This window comes from Octopus sinensis, linkage group LG5 (genome assembly GCF_006345805.1).
Source record: "Octopus sinensis linkage group LG5, ASM634580v1, whole genome shotgun sequence".
Lineage (NCBI taxonomy): Eukaryota > Metazoa > Mollusca > Cephalopoda > Octopoda > Octopodidae > Octopus > Octopus sinensis.
Genome location: NC_043001.1, coordinates 54,088,791 through 54,115,809, shown reverse-complemented (window position 1 = coordinate 54,115,809; position 27,019 = coordinate 54,088,791). Strand labels below are relative to the sequence as shown.

General features: G+C 33.0%; 1 protein-coding gene across 7 annotated transcripts in view; it reads right to left on the bottom strand.

The window, feature by feature from the left end:
• The window catches only part of LOC115212036 (sex peptide receptor-like), a 767,681-nt gene that overhangs the window by 17,787 nt on the left and 722,875 nt on the right, over positions 1–27,019 (bottom strand). Inside the window, exon 1 of one of the 7 annotated variants that reach the window (XM_036503442.1) lies at positions 1,393–1,403. The exons of the other annotated variants lie outside the window; for them this stretch is intronic. The gene's annotated coding sequence lies outside the window, so the exon portion shown is untranslated. Of the gene's footprint in view, positions 1–1,392; positions 1,404–27,019 lie in introns of those variants that run through there. 7 annotated transcript variants of the gene reach the window in all.

Here is a 27,019-nt window from a genome sequence, read left to right as displayed (position 1 = left end):
ACTGAGGTTGGATTGTTAATATATTATTTGATTCCTAGTTAGAAAATTTAAACTGTAATTTTTGCGAAGAAAATCTTAAGACTTGGTTGCTGTAAGTTTTTATATAAATTTTCTACACAGTTATTTCAACAGTTGACTGAACTCTAAACAACACAGCTCTCACTACAAACAGAATCTCCACAATAACGTTCTATCAACAACACTCGGCTTATCTACAAACATTCGGCTTATCTTCTTCTTCCTCCTTTACAATACACATACTTCTCGAATCTACATACATCACGCCTAATCATTATTTCCTATAACTCTACCTACAAAATAAATATAACTGACCAAAGACTATGTAATGTAGTACACTCCGAGGAAGGCTAACAGACACAGCTTCGAACTTATTGTTACCTTTACTTGTAACATTTTAAGTTGTAATAAATATGTATGTATGTATGTATGTATGTATGTATGTCTGTATGTATGTATGTATGTATGCATGTATGTATGTATGTATGTATGTATGTATGTATGTATGTATGTATCTATCTATCTATCTATCTATCTATCTATCTATCTATCTATCTATCTCTACTTGAGTGTATATGTGTGTGAGTGAGCGTGCCTGTATCTTCTGAATATACGGATTTTATCAAATATATTTTTCGAATAAGCCCCTTGCTGTTTATTTGGGCTTTAATTCAACTTTGCTTTACTCAAATATAAAATAATGTAAGGTGTAAAACAAAATTCCGGAAGAACTTGTTTGAATGATAAATACAGATATCAACGTAGATTACAGGAAAATTGCAGCAGAAATTTTACACTTAAAGAAAGACATCGATATGTCAGCAAGAAATGCATTTAAAAAATATATATCCAGCTCTTTACAATATATGAACTTGTATTTTACGACGCATTTGACAGAGCAATATAAATAAAGCTAACTTTGCAAAGGGAAAAATCATTCTAACTACGTAAGAAGATAAATTAGATCTTCCCATGCATTTCAAATTACGTTCTTTAATCTTGTCACTGCCTTCCATTATAACTTAAATATGACCAAAATCATAAAACATGGAATTGAAGCTAGTTTGCCAGTGTCGAGAAAAAAAGAGCATAAGCATAGACCATAAACTCCAAGAATTAACTTCAAGAATACTTAACACACAGTTACAAAATATTATGTATATTTTAATAAATAATGATATCACCACAAAATGTACATTGACAAGTGAAGTTGGATTGATAAAGACAAATAGACTGCAAAAATCGACACTTTATTCAGTGAACACAGCAAATTAACAAGGATTCTCAAATATAATCGTCACTCAAGTAAAAATTAATCCTACTAGACTAATTTTTCACGTTCACCGCAAAATAGGACTGCCTCCAATTCAAAACCTTGACAGATTTTCCCCTGCATATATTTCTAATACTGTAAAAGTAAGCAATCAAACGCCCTCTTAGACACACAATATTCAGTTTAGATTGATATACAATAGAACTACATTATAAACTAATGTACAGCAGAGTGTTCCTAAAAGTAGATAATAAAGTATATGATAAATATAAATTTTTGTCTACCGGTAATTCAGCGGTTGAATCAATAGAAACTATATCAAACAACCTATACAAACATTTTATAGTATCACCTATTATACCAGTAACATAATCTAGCTGTTATAAGTAATTTGTACAAGCAAAGAACACTGTTCTCTAGATATAGGAAAAATAAAAGGAATAGCCACCGGTTGTAATGTTCAAACTTTTCGCAATTAGAAATAAATGATCCTGAATCAGAAACAATTTGCATACGGCGTGCTGTTTTTTGGACGATATGTTAGTCATAATGAACACGTAGGAATTTGTTGCGAAGTGAAATGAAAACTACGCTGAAATTCTGAAATTCAGTATTCAGTATTCAGCTATAACTCTCAAAAGATACATGACACACCCCTGCACAAAATATGAATGCAATTGTGGATCAGTGCAAGAAATTAACTTTAATTTCATAGTGACTCAATGTGAGATACAACGGCAAAAGATACACACATAGCTTCACATACGCTTTTCAAACAATATTATGATTTGCAGAGAATATCAAGTTGCAGACTTGTTATTCCTACTAAAATACTGTCAGAACATGTGATCCACCCGTTGAAAACATGTAACCAACAACTTGTGCTGACCAATTGTTATATAACAGTCTTTTTTTTTGTTTGTTTGTTTGTTTCACTTGTCTCAATAAGATTTATTTGACCCTATAGTGTATGGTATCTTTTATGAGAATTACATTGCTTTACATTTCCATTTACTACTAAGCATGCTCATTGGGGAATAATATCACTGTGATATTATAAACATTTCTCACATGAGTTCACAAACACAATTGTTTTTGTAAAGAAGATTAAAGCCACGATAATACTTTATATTATTAGTTGTATTATAATTACTCCTTGTTATAAGTGCCTGGTGATCTAGTGGAAGGATATCGAACATGTAAAAACAATGAAACAGTCGGAGTCTTAAAGTTAAGAATTTCCACTCTTGCGATCAAATTTATAACTTTCATAGTTCATTTGTAGCGTATTAGTGGGCGGGTAGATGGTTGTCTTGCAAGAATAACATTTTTTTAACGGCAAATTTGACGACGGCCATATTAGATCTCAGAACTGAAAGGATCGTTACTAAACACCTCCGATATATTATTGCTAGATGGTAGAAGATATATCGGTTACTAACATAGTGCTGTTTGCATCTAGTAAATTTACTCAGACATACGGACAGTTGTTGCTATGTTACAACCACAGTTTACAAAAATTTTACTATTGTACAGTAGTTTATAACTACTGTATCCTTAATACGGCCACATCTTGAAACCACTGCCACCACAGCGGATTTTATATTCAATACTTCTGTTACAGTAACAGCTTGAAAAGCTTCTCAATAAAGTGAATTACTGAATTAGGAACTTATTAGTTTATTGTTGAACAGTTATCATTGAACAAATCAACTTTGCACTGAGCATATTTCTCCGTTATTCTTTCGGCAACTAACACTATACAACGTCGTAAATTACATTGGTGGAAATAAACAAAGTATGACAAAAAAAATCGCCATTTTGAAGACTGGCACCTGAAGCAGCAATAGCAATAGCAAAACGTATTTCTGTTAATTTTTGTTGTACTCAATTAATAATAATGTAAGAGATCGTACTAAAGAAATAAAATATATTTCAGAGCTACATAGTTCAGTGTTATTTTACCTGGAGTAATATTGCTTTTATTAAATTACTTCATTATATAGTTTCTGCTATATTGCACTTATTTGTTTATGTCTTATCTCTTAAATCTCAAAAGCTCTCTTTGACGTGCTATCAAGACTAATGCTGCTACGGAATTGAATTCCAAGAAAACAAGTTAAATATGTTTCTCCTCACGCTGAAAGAACGTATCGAGGCCGCCGCTAAAGTTACAAAGAAAACGCATTTATCAATATGAAACAAGTATAAATGATTAAAAAACTTTTCTCTGAATGCTGAATAGATACAAAGACACGTGTTCGGGGTTCTTTGATTCAGGTGTCTATATATCCAGTCAGGGCAGTACAAAATATATATATATATATATTTCTTTACTACCCACAAGGGGCTAAACACAGAAGGGCCAAGCAAGGACAGACAAACGGATTAAGTCGATTACATTGACCCCATTGCGTAACTGGTACTTAATTTATCGACCCCGAAAGTATGAAAGGCAAAGTCGACCTCGGCGGAATTAGAATTCAGAACACGTAACGGCAGACGAAATACGGCTACGCATTTAGCCCTGCGTGCTAACGTTTCTGCCATCTCGCCGCCTTCATATATATATATATATATATATATTATATATATATATATATATATAGAAATATTAAAATTACTAAGTCTCTCTAAAGGAGATTACGACAGCGTTACTGGAAATTAATAGTTATCGCCATACTAATATGGCAGTCTTATAAATATAAGACTAAAGCTGTCGCTGATTAGCTCCATATATATATATATCGGCATTCGCCATGATTGATCGCTAGCCACTAAACCTTTTTTATTTTCTCTCCCTGTTTATTTCTGTGTTCCTTTCTGTTGAAGAGCTTAGTTTCGAAACGTAAAAGACTTTCCCACTTCCCGAGCGTTAAACTTATACATCTGTTTGTTGCTTACACACTCGTCTTCGTATTTTGTTTTGTTTGTTTTGCTTATCAATTCCAACTATATATGTACCAAGTTAAGTAACAATTAACATTACAAATATATGCTGTAGTAGATACATTGTTTTCATGAAAAAAACTGATTTCAGCAGTGTATACACCGTGGTGACGCGTGGTTTAGTGGTTAGGGAGTTGCACTCATAATTGTAAAATTGTACTTTTGATTCCTAGTCCGAATGATGTGTGGTGCTTTTGCGCAAAACACTTCACGTTGATCTAGTCCACTTAGCTGACAAAAATGACTAATCTTGCGACGGACCAGTGTCTTATGTAGTGCGGAAGGAATATACCCGCCACAAGATCTAGGAAACCGGCCCTATGAGCTATGGCCCGGGAAAGATGGAAAGACCCTTCATCAATTCTTTTCAACCTAACATCAGGTTAAGCGCCTAGCATTTAATCTATATGCTTAACATGACGTTAACATTCTATCTTTGTTGTAGCAGCCCAATAGCCCTGTAGAAAAAAGAAACATTTCCTCCCATATCAACAAACAACATTTGAGAATTTGAATAGCACTTATAATAACACATATAATTTATAGCACGAAAACTGCAGAATTTAGTTATTTTTATTATTAGAACGATATCTATTTTATCTTAGTCGATTTTATTACATGCAATCTTTGCAACATTCGAAATATTTTGTTTTCGATAAGGAACCGTTCACGTGATGTCATAATTATAAGTTCATCTAGAAGATTACAATTACAAACAATTGTTATATATGTATATAAGTATCTATATCTGTCTATGAACAGAGAATGCCTCCTTACATGCACTCATATATGTTTATGAGTATGAGTGCTAGTATCTGTATGCATTTGTGTGTGCGCGTGTGTGTGCTTGGATGTGTATTCGAAGAGTTCTATTCAACTAGAGTTACTGCCAAATGACTCGAATCAGAATTAGAGCCAGAGAAAATATATCTGGTGGTTAAGGATTTCAAAAGATTCTAACAGAAAGACACGTGTTCCCTTAAGCGTGACTATTAATCTCCTTTTCTTTTATAATTATTATTATCCTCAAACTGGCAGAATCGTTAAGACGTCGGAAAAAATACGTTACGGTTATTCTTTCGGCTCTTTACATAGCAAGTTCAATTTCGTCTTTATTCCCACAGGGGTCGGTAAAACAATGTGCCGCCAGTTAAGAATTATTAATGCAGCATTGTATTTCACTCTAACTTTGAGCTTTACGTCTCTTTTTTTTTCTATCTTATTTTGTTATATTATTTATATATGACTCTCACAGCTGTTGCATTCCTAAATTTACAAACTTTTTCCCGGCCCCTTCAAGTTGTCTATTTCCCCATCAGTTTTTAAATATTTCCGTTTTACTTTAGCAACACTTGAAAGCCCACGATTCTTAATAAGTTTCTATTGTTTTGTAGAAGCATCAACAGCTCTAAGTTTCCATTCATCTTAAAGGGTCACTCGAGTGAGACAAGCAGCCTTTTATCAGCGATTATTTGAAATTTCTAAATAAGATATATGTACAAACACACAACGTGTGTGTGTTTACGCACGTATATATGCATACACACATATACATGTGTGTGCGTGTGTACGCTACTTGTTTTCTGAATGCCATAAAGGATGCTATTGTCGGCGCAATAAGTGAAAATATTTACTCAGACTACAGAAAATCTTTAACAAATGTTATTACTCTTGAAAGAAAACTATATTTCTGTGCTTTCAAAGCATTTTCTTTCAAAAACATTACTAATAGAAAATGTGGTAACATAAAAGAGAACAAGAATGTTAGAAGATGGATACTTAGGAATAAAGAATCAGAAGAAAATATAAAAAAGGCAAATGGAGATATAATGAATATATCATCAACAGCCGTTTAAAATTTTTAATGAATTATGCTCTCACATATATACTCGCACATAATCAGAGTGAAAGAAAGAGTAAACAGGAAATATTATTAAAGAATAGTAAAGGAAGGAAGAGAGAGAAAGAGAGAGGAGGTGAGAGAGAAAGAGAAAGAGGGAGAGAAAGAGGGGGAGCATGCAAGACTGCGGGAGCGGGGGAAGGGGTGGATTTCAATACACTCGTTTCTACCATAAACACTAGCACTACTACTATACCCGTACACACAGGTACAGGCACTCATATGTCTATATATATGCATGTTTTATATTATATATGTATCGCTTTGCTACGCTAAAATGAGCCCTTTCTATAGAATTTAGTTTACTTGTTCTGAGAGTAATCAAAATCGATACAATACACACACACACACACACACACACACACACACACACACACACATACATACATACATACATACATACATACACACACATACATACATACATACATACGTAAACGTACATACGCTCATACACACGCCCACACACATGTATGCATATGATTTTGTATATTGTTTGCATGAAGAAAGCATAAAGTTACAAGTACTGAGTACCCTAAGGTGTAGTGCGTGTTATATATTCTTGAATGTGTTACTTGTTTACTGAAATTCTGCAAACGTATAGGCAGTTGAAAGAATATATATATATATATATATATATATATATATATAATATATATATATATATATCTATATATATATATATATATATATATATATATATATTATATATATATATATATTATATTATATATATATATATGTATATATATATGTATGTACATGTATATATATATATATTATATATATATGTATGTATGTATTTAGTGAAATATAATTGTAAGATACAAGGATCTCGCTGTAGTTAGTAAGAGTCCAGCAATCCGTAGTAGTTATAAAAAAACAACTTTCAGGAACAATAATAGTTTATTGACGCAGACTGTTGTAGGCGTTTCCCATATCGAAGTTCGATAAGCTGAAACAAAATATTTTATAGTTTACGGTTAGCAACTAGAGTTGCTATGACTAAAAAAAAATCCAAATTGAAGGAATGGAGCAGGTAAATTCCAGGTTGTATATGTTTCCTAGCTAGCAAATCCTCGGAATTAATTGTTACTCAATAAGAAGCACTCAGTTGCTTGTTAAACCGAAGATTCCTTAGTTGTATGAATGTCACATTGTCGTCAAGGGACCCCATGTTAACTCGCCGGAGATATAATTTTAAATGAGTGATGAAGCCGGAAGAAAAAAGTTAACTTGGGATCCCTTCATATATATATATATATATATATATATATATATATATATATATATATATATATATATATATATATATATATATATATATATATATATATGTATGTATGTATGTATGTATGTATGTATGTATGTATGTATATGTATGTATGTATATATATGTATGTATGTATGTATGTATATTGTATATATATATATATATATATATATATATATATATATATATATACATATATATATATATATACATACATATATATATATATATACACACGCACACATATATAGCGAAAGATAGATTGATAAAGGGAGAGGGAGAGAGAGCACGTAAGAGATAAAGGAGAATTAGAAATGTGTTTGTTTAAATAAATTCGTACACACACACACATACACATACACACACAAATCTATGTGTATGTGTTTCTTGTTTTGTAGATCAAACCTTCGCATAAAGTTGCATACGCGTATTCGTAAATATATATTTTCATTTTCGATCAAATTATTTCCTCCTGAATGAATACACGATGTTTGCAATTTAATACCTATATACATAGTGATATATAAGTATTGTTCGAGTCTTCATCCTTGTATTTTTGGTGGCAGAATCGTTAAAACGTCATGTTTGCCGTCCATTTCACCAAGGTCAACTTGTACCAGCAAAATAAAATATCAGACACGTAAAGCTTCGATTCAGCTGACTGATCACTACTCAAGAATTTGAAAGCTTGTGTAACTGTGAGAAAGCATTATCAACTGTTAACCCACTATTAACAAGATTTTTGTTTTCAAATCTATGATCTCAGAACCTGAGATAGATCCCAAATCTGTCCTCTCATACCAACTCACAGACATAAATACATAATTATAGGGTGTTCGTGCTAAAATTTGACGAATGTTTACGTTTCTTTTTTTTTTCTGGAACAGCTTAATGTCTTGGTGACAGACGATGGCGTTGGAGAGCATTAAGATTTAATTTGTAGTTGAGAAAAAAGTTGAGAAAAAAAAAAGACGTGACCAAGAGGAGGAGACATAAGCATTCTAACAACTTTCGCACGCCTTCACACCTTTGAACAATTCAGATATTTATGTGAAATTACTGGAGACTGTGATGAATCTCTGGTTGGAAAGGGTTGCTGCTGGATGGCCATAGGTGTAGGAGCAGGATTCGTGTCCTTGGCACACCTCTGATAAAAGTCAGAAGTGGTTGTCGGAGAATTTCTACGGCACTCCTCTGGTAAAAGTCAGAAGTGGTTGTCGGAGAATTTCTACGGCTTCAACAGCCCAAATTTCTGACCGTCTAACTTCCTCTATTGTAATCCCATGGATTAGTTACTGTGAAGGGTGCGGTTAAAAAAAAGACACCAATCACTTTTCCTGAAACATCAATGCCGAACTAATATCCCAGATCTAAGAGGTGTTCTCAGATTTTCCCAGTGACACAGTGAGGAACGCATGCGCCAAGTTCCGGAGTCATCTTGAGGCTGCAGTGGAAGCTAAGGACGGTTACTTTGAGTAAACTATAATCTCCTAGCCATAATCAGCTTCATAGCTTCGGATGTTTTGAAAATATTTTTTTTATTTCTGGCCTGGATATTGTGTTTTCTTTTTGCTTTTATACAAATTTGTCAAGTTTTGCCTGAAAACCCTGTGTACATACAAACGTACATACATACGTTCGTAGGTACGTACGTACGTACATACACACATACATACATATACCCACAGACACACACATATTATATATATGTATAGGTATATGTGCATGTATACACGCACATATACATAAGCATATGTATGTGTGTGTGTGCGCATATGTATTTATAAGTCCATAAGCCTTATATATACAATTCTCAGTGTATTATTAATGTTCAAGCCTTTGTTGTTTGTGTATGATGTATTTATGTATAGTGACTTGAAGACAAAAATAAAGCAAAATAAAGCAAAATTAAATCATCTAGTTAATTGATTATATATTTTGACGTATTCTTTCCAGATCTACCAAATGGTGGACAGCATTTTGAAACCTCATCGATCAGAAAGTGAAATCACTATTTTAATGAATCATTGTTTCATTTATTCTAACGACAGAGAAAAAGATATTCGCAGTAAAATCCCGTCTCATTCTCTGATAAAAGAATTGTGTGACAAATTAAAACAAAATTAAAGCAATAAACATCAGCAAAACCCTCAACGATCAAAATATGAAATTTTGCAACCATCAGCAAACATTGTACCTTGCGAGGCCATCAAACGAAAACAAACATAATTCAACGTTTGTGAAATAGCACAGGCACATTAATTTTGCCATGTCTAAGACACAAAAAAGATATGAACTTATATGTCAATAATATCTGTAAGATTCCATATATGTAGAACTGGTTTACTGTACCTGTAGAGACATACCAATTGCATTTCTTCATTGTAACCAAAAACAAGAAATTTCGACACTTCTAGAGTGGATAGCACAAACAAAACTAGATATGCTACCATTTTCTTTCGCGACTCTCTTGTGAATGCAAAGATATATTTTCTAGTGGCTACTTCGAATTTGTGGTTGTACACAGCCAATAACTTGACCATAATTGATCTTTACAAACCTCTTTAAGCATTCATATATTTGATGCAACAGTGCATCAATAATATTTAGCATGATAATTCTAGGAACACGTTAAGAAGCGATTCCAAGCTTCTTTATGTGAACTGATATCAAAAGATTTTGAAGTCAAATAATTATATGAAAAAGCGGTTGTAGAATCGCTGTTTAACTTAACGGATAATTTTTTTCCGTCAATTCATGTCTAAGCACACACTTTAAATTAAGTACTTACAAACAATATAGCGTCATGCTTATCATCTTAGTTAGGGAAAATCTTCCCTCAGACCAAGATATGGGTTTCTGCAATCTTATTTCTAAGTATTCCAAATCCAAATTTACTGATCTTACTCCATCACAACAATTTAATAATATAGGCTATAAAAAAGCATAATTGGGAGCATCTAATACTGTTACAGATGCCCTATCACAAAAGGTTTGAAGGTATTATTATCACAACACGTTACGAAACATAACGACATATAAAGCGAAAAATAGAAGTAAGTTACTAAGAGTAGAAAAATAAATTTTCATCAGGAAAATAATAAAGAAAATTTCATTTATATATCGATAGAATAAGTACCAGGCTTTTAAAAAATGTAAGTCCTGAGACTAAAAACTTTTCAAGACGGTGCCAAAGCATGGGTGCAGTCAAATGACTGAAACAAGTAAATGATAAAAGATACTACTATCACCAGCAAAATCGACAGGAATATCAAACGCATTCACCCCAGTACTTAATTCTTAAAGTCATGTAGTCATTATACCGTTTTATCATGACGAGCTTCTAATTTAACAGGACGTAAACGAAGCAATATCGTTTGTCAAGCGGTGGTGAGGAAACACACACACACACACACACACACACACACACACACTTGTGTATCTGTATGTTTGTTGTATCTATGTGTGTATACCTATACACACGTGTATAAATAAACATCACCCTCGTTACGGAAGAGATGTATTCTTGAGTATTTTGTAAACAATATGGAAGCCTATGAGTCGAAACCAACTTTCCCGATTTCTTTCCATGAGCATAGCAGTTTATGGGCAAATATGTTTGATATTCAAGATTTCACGTTACGTTACGAAACACAACGCTTCCGTAACACAGAAAACGGCCCAATATGCATTTATATATATGCATGCATACATACATACATACATACATACATACATACATACATACATACATACATACATACATACATATGAATGTATGTATGTATGTATGTATGTATGTATGTATGTATGTATGTAAATGTATATTCGGACATGAAAAGTGCAACATAAGTTTTAATATGTATAGTGTAGATTTTCTAAGGCGTTAAATATATTATTGAGAATCCACAGGCAACTCGGATAACATTTGTGCCACATTGCGCTCTTTGATAAAAAGCCTAAAGTAAGAAGAGAAAGTGCGAAAAGATGAGACTACGCCTATTTCCAGCCTGATAATTGTATGAACTAGGGGTCTTAACTTGGTAAATTACAATCCTTCTCTAGACAGAAAAGCACTTGGTTTTACTCTTCACAAACTTTCTCATATCACACTATATTCAGGGTAACTATATTCAATAATTCATTTGTTATTTAAAAGTTTGATGTTTGTTAGATAACATCTAAGGAACCAACCCTAGACAGAGATGTTTTCTTACACGAAATTCAGTTGTACTCTGCACATGAAAAATTATACCTTTACACATACATTCTTAGACACATATGTACACACACACACACACACACACACACACACACACACACACACACACACACACACACACACACACACAATAATAAGAATATAATGATATATCATAATAATAATATATATACGTTATTAAGTCTCCGGGTTTGTTTACAAAATATTATATATATATATGTTTGTGTGTGTGTGCTTGTATGTGTGTAGATTGTGTGTGTGTGGATTGTGTGTATATTTGTGTGTGTGTGTGTGTTTGTGTGTGAGTGTGTTTGTGGGTGTGTGTATTGTGAAGATCATGTCAACGGTAACTGTTACCTATCGGTTTGTTCAACTTCTGCAAGAATCTTTACTTACTACTGTTTATATATATGTAGGAAATCATGAAAAAGCTGGAATGTGTGATATGGTTTTACTTTTTGTCAAGAATATGAATGAGTGGGCTTTATTTTGTCCGAACTATAAACTAAGCCTTTATTTAAGGATCAGTACTGTTTACATTTAACGATATAAGCTAAGATCAGTAGGCAGGTTGGTTCAAGGCAATTTAGAGTGACAACAGAGAATGGACAAAAAAAGACAAGTGTTGAGAAGGTTTGTTAAATACAAGTTGCATTCCAGAAGTTTCAGACTTTTGAGGTGAGATATTTATTAACTTCTAAGATGTGCAAACTTTAAATCCTCTTCAAGAGCTGCTCCTCTAACTGCAGTGCAAATGTTGACTTGCTCCAGTCACCTCGGGGAGGCCACATGGAAGGCTTCCATAGTGAAGCTGCCCGGGAGTCTTTTGAATGTGAATAATTTATTCTCCTTCATATTCAAAACAACTGCCCCTGTGGTTCTCCTTCAGACTGGGAAACAACCAAAGGACGCAGACAGCAAGGTCTTGACTGACGGAGAGGGACAGTTTTGATACCATATCTGTCAAGCAGTTGTTTACCAAGATAATCGTCCCCGACCACTCTGGGTACAAAAATTAATAATTTTTTGCGCATTTTCAGATCTTCATAAATAATTCTGTGTACATAGCCATACCAATTTCAAACTGTATGCTTAATGTCTTTATAGACACACGACGGTCTTTATCCAGTTATTCGTGAATTTTCTTAACCGGATCTCATATTCTGACATCCCTCTCTCTAACATTCCCTGCATCGTATATCACTCATACTACAGCGTTCTTGAATATCTTGTGCTTCCGACGAAATAAATTCATAAGCAGTCTGGGTGTATTTCATAAATTTACGCAGGTTTCTTGCCCAGTTTTACACAAAACTTCACAAAACGTTATTGTGTAACGAGCTTCTAAGCGCCCGACTGCATTCTGCAAAGTAATCAGCTGTAACAAGTAGTGTTTAGCAGGGTATATTCAAACTGGGGTGACAGATGCTTTCTTGAATCCAGGATGACAAAAGTTAACAAAGCGGCTTATTAAATGTATGGTAAGGATATACTAAGGCAACAATAATCGAGGGCAGATATAAATACCTCTCATAAAAGTAAAAAAAACGTTGGGATTCACTTCGTAGTTATTGTTACAAGTTCAAGATTGAGAACAATATCTAAGAAATTTCAGTATAATTATACATTTTAAAATATATTGAAACATTTCAAATTATACTTAAATATTTTAATTATCTAAAACTTCACAATTTTTAGATAAATTGTGAAATTCTGATAATTTAGATAATTGTGAAATTTTAGATAATTAAAAAGAAATGATAATATAATTTATCTTCTATTTCTTTAAGCTAGTGTGTGGCTACGAAGAAACTGCTCCAAAGTAATAATAGTGATTGTTACTTAATTTTACAAGTGTATGAATGTAGAAGAAATTTACTTACGGTTTCTAATCAGTTTTTATTGCGGTTATCTATCTGGTAATCAGATGGTGTGTGAAATTAAGTTTGTGATCTTTTAAATACGTACGGCATTTGTTAATTTAGTAAAGGGCATCATCCTTCAACACAAATATTAGAAGCCATGCTTTGACAAATACATTCATTTCATTCAGCCACAGCACATTGATTTTTTTAATAAGTACTTCACACAGTATTGTACATAAGTTTACAGAAACTTCTTTACTCTATGTATATTCCTAGTTTTATCTGATTTAACAAAGAGGTTGTTCTATATCGCGTTGGTTCTTCTGTGTATGACATCTTGGAATTTATTCTTGTATGTTTGCAATCTTTTCTTTTTCTTTTGCTTTTACCATGTTGAGGAGATTCTTTCCAAATGGCTGGTTAAGAATGTTTAGAGGTAAAGAAATAATTGTTTTCAGTCCACAATTGTGTTTTTTTTTCTTTTTTGGTTCGTTTGTTGCATTTTTCTCGAGGAAATAGGCATTTTATCGTATTCCTTTGATGAAGCTTTCGGTCTGCTGTAGAAATACTTTAAAATAAACTTTTTTCTCTGGCATCGGTGTATTTTTCTTTGAGAAAGAAATGTCGACGGTTTACATCTTGATGAATGTCTGTATTTGTATATAAGTACTTTGCTTAGTTGCAGGAACAGGGAATGGTTTACATTTCGATTGAATTTATACTAATATTAGACTCAAATTTATCGTGCGGATTCAGTTCAAAGTGATAACATTATCTAAGTGATGCATTAATATATATATATATGTGTGTTTGTGTGTGTGTGTGTGTGTGTGTGTGTGTGTGTGTGTGTGTGTGTGTGTGTGCGAGTGTGTGTGTGTGCAGGTGTAGCTGTGGTTTAAGAACTTTGATTCCCAACCACATGGTCTCGGGCTCTGTCCCGCTGCTCGCTACTTTGGGCAAGTGTCTTCTAATGTAGCCTCGGATATATATATATATATTATATATATATATATATATATATATATAATATATATATATATATATATATATGTATATGTATGAAGGCTAAATGCCATCTAGTGAAAGGAAACGTCTTAAACAGAGATAAAACCTCTAACTGCACACACAATCAGTATTTTACACAGCGATTTTCAAAGAGGAACCACGACCCACTCCGCCGATCCCACCAGGGTAGGTTTCTTCCCTAAAAGTGAACATTGAATATATACAACATACGAACTCCACACGCCCCCCGCCCCACTGATGAATTCCTTCAATACACAAAGATACGAACATTACACATACCCAGCATATAATATAATATAATCCTTTTTACTAAAGGCACACGGCCTAAAATTTTGTGAGAGGGGACAGGTTGATTATATCAATCCCAGTGTTTCACTGGTGCTTAATTTGTCGACCTCGAAAGGATAAAAGGCAAAGTCGACCGCAGCGGAATTTGAATTCAGAACGTGAAACGGACGAAATGGCGCTAGGCTCTTCACCCGGCGTGCTAGCGATTCTACCAGTTCACCGCCTTAGCATATAATATAATATAATGCAAACAAATTCATCGTCCAGAACAGTTCTTATTCCCAAAAGCCTAACCTAAGTTTGTCGTATCTAAGAAATCACCTAAGACCAGAACTGAGTAGCTTGTAAACTGAGCTTGTCAAACCTTGTGTTCAGTTTTGTACCACACACACACAAACGCACACACGCACACACAAACGCACACACACACACACAAACGCACACACACAAACATACAGACACGCGCGCGCACATAATATAACAGAATAGTTATTTTAAAATCTATGCCCATAATTTTTAATGACACTATAGTAATCCACACATGACTAACTGTATCGACTTGTGAGAAACATTAGGATCCGTGTGTCGGTCATACAACTACACTTGTACTTCAGTTGGATTAGAAAATCGAAATTCGTTCTCTTCGAAGAACATACATTAGATCACTTCAACGAAAACACAAATAAAGATAAAGAATTACACATGTTTAATTGCTAATTTATATATATAAAGCTGAAGTTGTCTGTGTGTGGCAGGTTTGGTAGCCTTCAACTAACACTATCGCCTCCGAGACCCAGCGGTGCAAATTGACCAAAATTGAGATTGAGAGTATGATAGAAAGATTGCTCTTCATTCCGTAGAAGATAAAATTCAAATCGAACCATGTTAACACCAAAAATTATTTACATCAAAAAGGCGCTTTTTTCTATGAAAATCCCTATTTTTTACGATTTCTTGACTGCTGTGTCGTCATTTTTCGGTGTATTTCAACCAGAAAAATGTTCACTTAAAGAGCTACATAATGCAAAATTGTTACTTTTGAAAAATTCCAATTATAAAGGGTCGAAACAAACCCGAGCAACGCCGGACCATACTGCGAGTAATATATAAATCTCCGACGTACGTTTCTTATAAGCTAGTGTTGTATTATACTTTAACGTGATGAGTCTATATACGAATCGATCCATCTTTAAATCAATTATAGTATTACATACATAAACAGAATAACCATCATTTCGTCCTCAATGACGCCCACATTTTGACGGACTGTAGAATACCCGTGAGATATTTGTGCACGTATAACCTAGTAAATATTTACAAATATATAAAATAAATTGGCATATCTGTGTGTGTGTGAGTGTGTGTGTCCATTACATAAATACATATTTTATATATTTATGAAGAATTGTTCACCTATACATTACACAGAGATGCTCATTTAATTGCGTCGATATAAGCAATGAATTATGTGAATATATGAGCATATTATTTCTACCTTTATACCTGTAATTTTCCTTTCTTTTAAATATATGCAAGTCTAAATTCAATAGTATTAGAAAATACTTCACGAAACAGCATGGGGAATACAAATAATTTTGTTCATTGATTGCTACAGACAACTCTAAATACTTTTGTTCTTCTCACTTATTTTTATACTTTGTGCGAAAACAAGTAATATGGAACTTCAGAGTTCTTTTCAATAATTTTGATAATATAGAATATGAATGGATGTTCTGATTGTAAAATTATAAAGAAATCGCATGATATTAAGGAATATTGCTTAAGTTGGAATAGCTCATTTTGATTATCAGAATTAAATGGAGAAGGAGTGGAATCTCAAGCGACAGAGATTTCAATTTTTTCGAATTCTCCTACTTGAAAAATAGAATATGAAAAAGAAATCTTTTGTTAAGACGGTTAATTAGTTTAGAAAACACCCTAGCGGGATTGAAATATTATTGTTGTTGTTGTTATACTACTACTACTACTACTACTACTACTACTACTACTACTACTACTACTACTACTACTACTACTACTATTACTACTACTATTACTACTACTACTTCTACTACTGCAACTACTACTACTACTACTACTACTACTACTACTACTACTACTACTACTACTAACAATAATAACAACAACAACAATAATGATAATAATAATAATATAATAATAATAATAATAATAATAATAATAATAAAAAAAAAAAAATAATAATAATAATAATTCAGCAATCTGATACTTATTTTATACATTCACTGAATGATAGCGCGCAGCTCTGTAGACCTTAGATACCTGCAATATTTTTGTTTGTTTTTGTGTTGTCTATTTTAATGAAAGATATTACGTAATGTGTCTGCAGAGTAACGCTATTTTCTGTGTGCTGTGTATATGTATAAATTCTTACATTATAGTCTTAAATATGCATTTGCCTTCATATTTATAAATAATTTTCAAGCTAACTTTTTTCCTTCATCATATTCTGGTTATCTTGTAGTGACGTCATATTCCAGTGTGCGCACACGCAACGTCATTCTTCAGTATGCGTGTGCGGAACGTCACCTTTGTAGTGACGTCATGTTCCAGTGTGCACACACGCAACGTCATTCTTCAGTGTGCGTGTGCGGAACGTCCTTCTTCAGTGTGCGTGTGCGGTGTTGGAACCTTCTAGAACATTCTGGAAAGGCATAAGGAAGTTCCCCCATGCACATGCGCTAGAGACTGAAGAATAAATTCCATAGCGTTCCTTAATAGCGTTCGGGAACTTGAGGCACGGCGATCGAAGAGAAAGGACGTATTTTCATACGTGTGATCAACCTATTCTCCTGTCCCAGACGTTTGGGATTTAACCTATCTATTGCTGCTGAATTGTTGTAAGAATGGATACCAGTATACCATCGTGTTTCATTGTTGAATAAGAGAATAAAGAATTATATATTTCTAAACTTGCTTTTCGTTCCTGACTGGTAGTTTCTAGAAACAAAAAGAAAGGAAATTGTGTTGCACCCAAGTTGCATCCCAAAAGTGTAAAGAAGCAACCAGTTCCCTTTACAATCTTTTTTCTCCAGATCTTTATATATGCGTTGATTCATCATTTATCACAGGGATGCATCATGGTTTGTTAGAACCTCAATCGGAAGAAAATTCCTTTCTTGTTAGATCCTGATGATAACATGAATTCAATTAACATTGATATCCTTATCTGCAAGGATTAGTATTTCCCGACGTATGATTATAGTAACTTGTGTCTCGAGGCATTTAATATTGCTGACATAACGCTCTGTCTTTGAAATGTCCAACTCTAACAGTATGTTAATATTGAGACAGGCTGAACAAATAGGACTGGATTTTTTCTTCACAAGCTCTACATCCTTACTCTGCATTCCATCATATAACCAAACCCTTCAGTCTAATCTGTCTGTCATGCGCTACTCTATTTTTATAGAAGTGCTGGAGATATTTCTAGCTGTAAAATCCCCTACATTTATGTATTCAACATTAATATATATATATATGTGTGTGTGTGTGTCTTAGATCTTTTAGTGGTGTATTCTAATTATCGGTATTTCTTTCTCTTTAGTGTAACTAGTTTGAATAATGCTTGATTAAGTATACTATGCCTAAAACCTTTAACTGGTACAGATAGAATATTCAAGACTATCGTCTTTACCATTTAAGAGGAAAAATATTATCATCTTATATGCCATTTACGCTTCATCAAATTCCCTTTTTATGTTTTATTTCATATGAATCGTAAATGAGTGAACTGTCAGAAACTGGGTTTTTGATTGTATATTATCTGCAGCATAAATCCATGTACAAAATATAGTTGATTAGCTTCACATAACATTTTATTCCACGATTAATCTTGTTTAGTTTGTTGGTTAAAGGTGTTGAAAACTTAACAAAAATGAAGTGGATCCTCATAGATATCAGAAAATATTCCTCTTCTTGTAGAAATGTGATTTACTATAACAATACCCTTTCCCTATCAGCTGATTTCTTTCCTATTTATTAATGACATTTGTAAAGTATATGCATAGTATCGATATTAGTCATTACTCATAGGCGGTTGTTATTAGCTAGGACACATCGCTAAAAAACTGAAAAATCTGTTAATAGGCTTATGGTAAGATCAACTGAATAAGAGTAGACCTGTTTGTTATGCTTAGAAAATTTCTGCGGGTTTAATTTTGTACGGAAAGATTGCCAGCCGATATAACAAGGGTCTTCTTTTTCAGGCGCTATTTGTCTCTGAGTAGCCCTCGTTTTACAATATTATGTTTCTGTACTGTTTATTTTTGTTCAATTCTGTGTTTTTGTTAGTAGTTTCATTTGAAACTGAGAGATTTGAATTTTATATTTTTGCCTTTTTTTTAATATTTGTTTCATTCATCATTCGTTTTTGACATCCTTATGGTGGTAGAACTAACAAGATACTTATTCTTTCTTCTTTTTAATTATTTTTCCTACTGCTGCATATATATGACTTCATCTATCATGGGTATATTAATAATCGTATATTCCCTTTCTGGTTTACTTTCAAATCAGAGTATTTCTCTTTAGCTATATACATACATATATGCATGCATACAAACATACATACATATATATAGATGTTGCGGTAGTCTTCGTTTTGGAGCAGAATGTAGCTGTAGCATATGCATGTAATACACATACATCTTGTATCCAATTACATTGCTTTTGTATTATTTGTAAAAATGCATGAGTAAGGCATGGTATCATTTCCATCATTTATCAGATTTTTACATTTGGTGCATGATCATGCTTATACATGTTTGTGTGAAATTTCTGCTTTAAAATGTAGAGACAAAAATATGTATATTAGAATCAGCAAATAAGGATGCAAAATGGTAAATATATTGAAAAAAAAAAGACTCATCTCAATGCACCCAAAGTGCTATTTAGCCACTTCTGATCTTCAAAATAAATTTGATAGTATTACTGGATAAATTATCTGAAGATAACACAGGAGGAGGCTTGACTGAATAGATTTTCGTCAATATTATTATAGGATGCCCGTTTATATAAATTAGACTAAATGTTGACTAAAAATACTTCAGTTACGTATATTTAAATGTATATATTTTAATGTGGATATTGTACTATTTTTCACTCAGATCGATGCGCAAAAATATATGCATCCCTGTAATATCTTTTTTATGACAGATAACATCTAACAGTAATCTTTAAACTACGAGTGGAAATGATATCGCAATGAGTATATAATGGCATTCACTTCTATTCTATATTTTGAATTCATATTACGTCACAGCCGATGTTGCTCTTTATCACTTCAGTAACGATATTTTTAGTATCAGGCCTTTATTGAAATCGATACATCGACTATACACTCTTCTACATATTCAAAACTTTATGCTTGCATAAGAAATATTATGGATTCCTTATATAAGAATAAACTCTCAAAATATGTAGATTGCTGTGGTCGATTAATTGAAATCCAATACTACACTGTACTGTTTATCGGCAACGGATGTATGGAAAAGATTTGAACTAAGATCATAGAAGATCATAAATAATTATCTTATGGCAGGTATATCGTCGTACTATCCATTCTGGTATATGGACTTGCATATAAGCTACACATTTTGGTACATTGTATAACATTTCAAATGACTGATATTAAACGTATTGAAATATAAGTTAATAGCATATGCTAAAACGTCAATTGGACTTAGAATAGAGTATCACAATAGCTCTCATAACGTATAGTAGTCATATTTATACCTGAGAATGCATGTAGCTATACCATTCTAGCTATGTTTTAAACTCTCAAAAGTGATATGGGAATGCTAACTTATGTACTTTGCGTTGTTGAGCTGTTTATATATTTCCAGCGTTACTTTCTTTCATATTTCAAATTATTGCTCAAAGCTATGAATACTGGTGCCAACTGATGTTTATCTCTTGTAGCTTATCATACACAAACGTGTAAGGAGAAAAGTGGTAGAAAGCCAAAGTAGTTTTTGAAATGTTTTTGTAAAGTTTCCATGTATCGCACACTTATATATATATATATATATATATATATATATATATATATTATATATATATATACATTATATTTATAAAAATATATACATAGTTGTGTATGTGTGTGTCTATGGGAGTGTGTATGTATGTATATGTGTATACGTATACACATATACATACATACACACATATAGACACACACACATCTATCTATACATAGGTATAAATCTTTATGAAATGTAGCCTTCAATAATATGCATCGTATATAAACAGCAGAAAAACAAGAAAGGATAGAAGATAAAGTAACTAAAAAAGCAGTTCCTCTCAGGTAATTTCAACTACTCATAAGAAAAACGTCAATAATCGTCATGTCTTGAATAGTTACTCTCACTCACTTATACTTGCCGCGTTTCATAACATTATACTTTGAAGAGATAGAGAGATAATATGATAAATGCACATCCAAAAGCTTTTGTATATTGTCGTCATCTAAACGATAAAGTTTTATGTCAGTTCGGTTTGTGATATATTTCATCAACTGCCAAGAATGGAACACAGGCTTAAAAATGAAAGAGATTTTAAAGTTTTTTTTTCAGACTATGTGTACAAATCTTCCTTTCTGTGAGCAATCGTATTTCGTATTTTCGGATTTTTCAAGTGACTAAAGTAAGGTTACACTTTGTATTGTATATGACTTATAGTTTAAGATATAAGATAGTTCTTAATGAATAACCACAAAAATACTAGCAATACGGAAAGTGAGGGAAAGGAAGAATATTACGCTCTCCCTTTAGAAGCCAACTATGCTTCCGTATATTTTCTGTGATTCTTATTTCCCTTTTGGTCTGAATATTTTTGTTTCAAAACGAAACATTATCGATTACTCATATGGATTGAAAGTATTATTTTTCGACCAACCATATGAATTATTCTTGCAGTATTAGGCTGTAAATTGGCAAGTGTTAAATCATCGGACGAAATACCTTTTGATACTTTTGCCGGTATCTTGCTTTCTGAGTTCAAATATCGCTGAGGTAATTTTTTTACTTACAGTTGTAGATTGTCAGAATGGATGTCTTGCGATTTTGTATCTGCTTCAGATCCCAGGGGTACCTAGTTGGTGGAATTAATCTGTTGCCCGGCTAAAAAGGACCAAAAACGTCTTAAGTACCTTTACCCGAACAGACTCTGTTGCGAGCATTCAGGCCAGTGTTCTGACTTCAGAATGTATACTTTTCTCCCTTTCACCGCTCTCTAAGGCCCTGCAAGGGGTAATTGGCGTAGGTTTTCCTTCTGAATAAATGATAAATCTGGATATCAAACCTGTAGCTCCGTATGCAGGGAAACTTCACGTAGACATAAGGAAAAACATTTGTATTTGTATCATTTACTAAATCTTGAGTTCAAAAATCACTAACATAACTATCTTTTTAGTTCCAGTTTCCCTCTACCTACAAAGCAGAAAAATATAAATAAAGTGACTTTTCGAGGTGGCATTTACTGTAGTTCTCTCCCAATCGAAAAGATTCATTTCAGTCACTACAATCACTTAATTTGCAGATACAATGCGTGTAGGACTACATCTTTTAATGCTGTTTTCATTCCATTAAATATGGTTTAGTATGTTTTTAGCAAGTTGTCTATTTGTTCGTGACCTACATACATCTTCCCTTCAGGAAAAAAAATCTGATGCATTCTGCAAAGTATTTCTACATCCATAATGCATTTCATTGCTTTCATAATTTCTTTGAACCTCTTTTGCTTTGTATCCCACTACATATAAAGGTACTATAACTGAGTTATAGCTATGCTAATAATGCCCTTAAATGCGTTATTGATGATTAGAAAGTATCCATTTTATAACCATTACATCGTAGATAAGCGATTTCATATCATATATTTTGACTTCGCAGTGTAAGCTCTTTCAAGTACTTTTATAAATGAAATTTAGTCGACAACACAAAAACTCAGTTATACACAGTCATAATACATTTACGCACTGTGTTACGGAAAGATATCACTTATTCAATTAATACTTAACATTATATGTTCGTGTTACATACATACATACATTCTTACATACTTATAAGTATGTATGTATACATGTATTTATGCATAGATATATGTGAAGCCCCTGGATTCAATGTAACATGAAAAGGGAAAACTAGAAAGAAAAGTATCTGTTTTCCTCAAGCGCGCTAAAAAGTCGAAGGAAGTCTCAGAAATCAAACAAAAGAACAATCAAAATACAAGGTTATAAATTTTGTTGAGTGATGGAAAGGAGAAAAGAAGGAATGTTCTTATACTTCAAACCCTTTGTCCTTCTTGAAAGACATGTAGCAAGTAATAAAAAGAAAATAGCTCAAAGTATAAAAAAAAAGAATAGAGGGGAAAATAGTTTGTGGTATAGAGCACAGATGTAGGTAGTTTGGTGGCATGCAGTAAGGTAAATTGTGTGCATATCAGAACGTCTAAAGTATATGAAAAGAAAGCTATATTATAGACTAGCAGTATCGCCCGGTGTTGCTCGGGTTTGTAAGGGAAATAACAATATAAGCATTTTTAGAGATGTAAAGTATAATAGCCATCTCAATATGGCTAACCACAAAGGGGGGTGTTACTGTAGCTTTTTACGTTCTGAGATTTAATAATACATTTTTAGAGAGTTACTTACTTCCCTTATATAATAGCAAAAAAATACATTAAAAATGGGAAAAAAATGATGGTAATTTTTTTTAAAATCGTAGACTCATCGTCGACGCACGCTAATACCCAGAAGGGCTTGATATGAATCACGACTATAAGATACCCGCTTTTGGTTAAACTGCACCGCAAAATGTGGGAGTTGTTAGGAATCTAAATCGTAGGAACAGACACACAACTTCACTTTTATATATAAAGATTAAACAGCGGTACAAATATTAGGTAAAGACTGAGTAAATCTATTTCTTTCTTGCCCCCAAGGAACTAAATGCAGAGGGGACAAACAAGGACAGATAAAGGGATTAAGTCAATTACATCGACCCCAGTGCGTAAATGGTACTTATTTAATCGACCCCAAAAGGATGAAAGCAAAGTCGACCTCGATGGAATTTGAACTCAGAATATAGCGGCAGACGAAATACCTATTTCTTTACTACCCACAAGGGGCTAAACACAGATGGGAGAAATAAGGACAGACAAACGGGTTAAGTCGATTATGTCGACCCCAGTGCGTAACTGGTACTTATTTAATCGACCCCGAAAGAATGAAAGGCAAAGTAGACCTCGGCGAAATTTGAACTCAGAACGTAGCGGCAGACGAAATACCACTAAGAGTTTCGCCCGGCGTGCTAACATTTCTGCCAGCTCGCTGCCTGAGTATATTGTAAATGAGAGCGGTTATGTGATGTTATGTGTTAATATAAGTGTATGAATATCAGGCAGTACGCTATAAATGTATTTTTCGTGTGTATGTTAAAGTTATGAGCGGTATTTTAAAAGAAATATATCCATCCATCTATCTATCTGGCTAGAATTTGCCCTGTCTATAAATATACCCTATGTTACACAACAATCTATCTATCTATCTATCTATCTATCTATCTATCTATCTATCTATCTATCTATCTATCTATCTATCTATCTATCTATTTATCTATCTATCTATCTATCTATCTATCTATCTATCTATCTATCTATCTATCTATCTATCTATCTATATTAATAGATAGACAAATAGGTAGATAAATAGATAGATAGATAGATAGATAGATAGATAGATAGATAGATAGATAGATAGATAGAGAGAGAGAGAGAGATAGACAGACAGCATAGCGCTGCCACCCCGATTTTTGTTTACAGTGAGTCGCCGATGTCTGCTACCAGTTATTGTAGGATGACTAGAATATCATACGGAAGAAAATCTATCTAATCAGCTTCAGCGAACCTTGTTGGTATATTTACGCCTATTGTCTACAGTGAGAAACTTTTATCATGACAAAGGCACACACTCACACACACACACACACACACACACACACACACACACACACACACACACACATATATGATTACCTCACATATGTGGTCCACGCTACTAAAAGTTTCCCGCATATGGAACCCGTGTACGTTCTTCAGTCGGCAGCCATACCATCGAACTTAAGCAGTTTAAATACTGGACCGAATTTAAAAACGGATTATGCGGAAGATAACATTACGTTGACTATGCAGAATGTAAATCTCGAAATGCGACGATCGAATGCTGTAAAATCGGATGGAAAAAATTTTTGGGGAAAAATAATTTTATGAAAAAAAATTATAAGTAATGTAAATAATTATAGAGCACTTTTAAAAAAGGGTTATGTACAAATAATATACAAAACGTATAATATCAGGAGAATATGTTTTTTTAAAAAAATCATTGGCATGAAATTCCTCGTGCTTTTAAATAAGCAGTTGCCAGATGACCAAATTTAGGAAATTGCTCAATAGGAATTCGTTGAAGCTTTCAAATAGTTACTGTCCTAATATGAAAAGCATTATCACACGAAGTAAATGCCAGAAGAGTGAAGCTGGCTGTAATTGTCGTAAATTGAGTCTTGCCCGCTTGATAAACAATGTATGACAGAATCAGTTATATACGGCGCTGATGTGATTGCAACCTCTAATAACAATAACGTAATCGATAAAACATATATAGAGTTATGCGAAGGAACGTTCAAAAAAAGTTATGCAAATCATTTATCAACATTCCATTACAGCGAGAAATGCAATGCTACGCAACTGGTCAGCTATGTTTGGGAACTGAAACGGAAAAAAATACGATACATAATTAAATGGAAGATTATAGAAAAATCTACACCATACATAAATGATTCTAATAAATGCAGGCTGTGTTTGGCAGATAGGGCACATATCCTATTTAGATCTAGGATACCAAACTCGATCTTGAAGTCACCATCCTAGATTTGTAGTAGTAGCAAATATGAAAAAATTTCTTTTAAAAAATTGGAAGATATCACCCCTTCCCGACGAATTGGTCAACAATTGATTTTGTTTATATATATTTCACGGCAGCATATCTTCTCATACTCATATTTTTATTACTTTTATTTTATTATATCTCAAATATTTTATATTTCGAAATATATTTTAATATTATTATATGTATATATTTTTTCATATTATCTCCTTATTTATATGTCCTTTATATTTGTACATGCACCTCTGTTTAAAAAAAACATTCTCCTTATATTATAAGCTTTGTATTTTATTTATAACTACCCCATTTTTTAAAAACTTCTCAATCATTCCTTACGATTCTAATAAAATATTTTTCATAAAAATATTTTTCCAAAAATATTTTTCCCCCCAATTTTTTTCCATCCGATTTACAGCATTCGATCGTCGCATCGTGAGATTCACATTCTGCGTAGTCAGCCTAATGGTATCTTCCACATAATCCATTCCAATATTGGGTTTCTTTCGCACTATTTTAAAATTCGGTCCAGTATTGCTTAAGTCCGATGGTATGGCTGCCGCCCGAAGAACGTGCATGGGTACTATGTGCGTGAAACTCTTAGTAGCGTGGGCCATACATGTGAAGTGGTCATAAAAAAACGATATTTACGCTCGTTAGATGGAGTACTCGTTTTTTGGAACCTGGACATACAGACTATATGTATCTATGTATGTATGTATGTTTGTATGTATGTACGTATGTATATATATGTATATATATATATATATATATTATATATATATATATATATATATATATATATATATATATATTATATATATATATATATATATATATATATATATATAATATATATATATATATATATATGTGTGTGTGTGTGTTGTGTGTGTGTGTGTGTGTGTGTGTAATATGGAGGTGGCAATAACATACAAGTAAGTCTAAGACATTTCAGTTTAAGCGTAAATTTAATAAAAATGATTTATTACCGGTTTCAATGTATCTTATCTTATCAAATATCAGTAAAAATTTATAAAAAGTTGAAGTGAAAACAGTCTTCAGTGTCGGGGTCAATGAATATGTCTGGAGATTTTTCGTTGGAGTCTTCTTTAAATATAGTTTGGTATAGTGTTAGAGAGTGAGAGAAATGGCGGCTATTGCCTATCCTAGTATGGATAATTCGGTTAACCGATACCCGGGTAGCAAATTTACGTCAGAAAG